Source organism: Saccopteryx bilineata, chromosome 3 (assembly GCF_036850765.1).
Source record: "Saccopteryx bilineata isolate mSacBil1 chromosome 3, mSacBil1_pri_phased_curated, whole genome shotgun sequence".
NCBI lineage: Eukaryota > Metazoa > Chordata > Mammalia > Chiroptera > Emballonuridae > Saccopteryx > Saccopteryx bilineata.
Genome location: NC_089492.1, coordinates 302,098,788 through 302,100,817, shown reverse-complemented (window position 1 = coordinate 302,100,817; position 2,030 = coordinate 302,098,788). Strand labels below are relative to the sequence as shown.

The following is a 2,030-nucleotide window of genomic DNA, read 5'->3' as shown; positions in this document are numbered from 1 at the left end:
CTTACACCCTGGACACTCCGAGCAGACAGTCCCCAGTACTGCCCACATGTTCTTCCAGAACCTCCCGGTGTCATCAGTCATTTCCAAGGTTCTACCTCAGTGAATAATGGGTTTGTCATCTCTTGTGTTTCCATCCTGGCTGCACCGTGGGTCTTCTCTGAAGCTAAGCTTGAAACAGCAGCACCCCAAGGACCACGAGGACCAAGCCAGCCACACACATCCGGTTGACATTCTCCACTGTGAGTCTCAGGTGCCTGAGGCTGGAGATTGTGGAGAATGAGGTCACAGAGGGCAAGGTAATATTAAATCACCACAGGGTCACAGGATGTCTACGCAAGTCCTGACTCCCAGATGCCCTGGAACACAAGCCTGTCTTAAGTGTCTGGGGGGCAGTAAATCTTCTGAGAGACTCAGAGCTGCTCTGGGGTGGGCTGTGCTCCCACTGAGGAAAGAGGTTCCAATGATTCGTCACCTGTGGAGATGGGGGTCTGTGGGAGCGGGGTGGAGACCCAGAGGGTCTTGGGAAGGAAGACAGGAGGCGATGAGAGTCTGGGGCTGACCACGGCTGCTCACTCAGACTCTCCCTGCATTGGCAGTGTGTCCCCTTCAGACCCTCCCACTGTCCACCTGGTGCCTTCTGGACCCGGGCTGGAGGAATAGTGGACAGGGATAGGAGAGTTTCTGAGGGACAGGTGTCTTCTGTGTGATCATCCCTGAAACCTCACCCTCTTGTAGCCCATCATTCTTCTGGGGACGGAACCCTGAGCTGACAGAACGACAGTGTCAGGGGCCCCTCTCCTGGCTTCAGGAGCTCTAAGGGCACTGGGATATGACAGCAGGTAGGGGTCATGTTGTCTGAGCTGTAGCATCTGTAGATCCCCCCGTGGGCTGAGGTCACAGGACTCATGGAGAACTCTGCCTGGTACTGCTGAGCTCGGAGCTCTGATGTAAGATGCAGGAACAGGTCGGCTGACCCCTCCTTGGACAGAAAGAAAGTTTCCCTCTGGACTGTGGACTGACACAGCAGGGTCACATTCTTTCCTGAGGCCACTGTAGTTCCTGGTTTCACCTAGAGGGAGGGACGACTAGAGAGAGTGGGGGAATGTGGCTGAGGGCTGCCCGTTACCTTGTTCTGACCTGAGAGTCAGCAGGCCTCTCTCTGAGGACCGTCCTCTCTGTCTGTCTCTGTTTCTCTGAGTCTCCCCTCGCCTCCCATTCTCTGTCTCTCTCTGTCCCCTCCCTGGGACCCTGCACGTTCACTCTGCCCATCACCACCTGAGATCCCCCAGCAGGGCCTGTGCAGAGTCTGGGTCCCTGACTGAATCCATGGGCCCCTCACCTGCCACCAGGATGTCCACAGGGTCACTGGGGGCCAAACACTTGGAGGAGAGGTTGTACCCACCGTAGCATCTGTACCCGCCCCTGTGGACACTTTTCACAACATCAAAGGAGAGGTTGGCCTGAGAGAGCGCAGCCTGGGACCCAAAGTCAATCTTCAGGGAGAGGGAAATTCCCTCTTTTTTGATGAGAACAAACCTGTTATAGGTGACATCAAAGTGACACTGGAAGGTCAGGCTCTTTCCATAGACCACGATGGGGCCCTGCTGGGTCAGGAGGGAGGGCTTCTGAGACACACCTGGGGAGACCAGACGAGAGTTACATGGGCTGCTCCTCCCATACACTGTCATCTCCTGTCCTGGCCCAGGTCTCACTGTCTCTCTCTGTGTCTCTGACCCAGGATCCCCCTATAATCCCTTCACCGACCGTCTCACACGAGGCTCCCCTCCCAGCAAAGATGCCCGTAATGGGTCTGGTGCCTCAATCCATGGATGAGATAGTAATGGGACTTATTCACCTGTCACCACCAGATTCAGGGAGTCACTGGGCCATGACCACCCAGTGGGACTAAGGTAGATACAGTGATATCTCCCTGCAAAATACTCTGTCATCTGTGTGATGGAGAACTTGGCCTTGTTCTCAGACTTCAGTGCCTTCTGTGGCTTCAGAGGTTGTGTGTTTCCCTCTTCATA

At 55.3% G+C, this 2,030-nt stretch overlaps 1 pseudogene; it reads right to left on the bottom strand.

The window, feature by feature from the left end:
* Window positions 1–739: 739 nt before the first annotated feature.
* On the bottom strand, window positions 740–1,688 carry LOC136330144 (leukocyte immunoglobulin-like receptor subfamily A member 3 pseudogene; annotated as a pseudogene).
* Window positions 1,689–2,030: the final 342 nt, after the last annotated feature.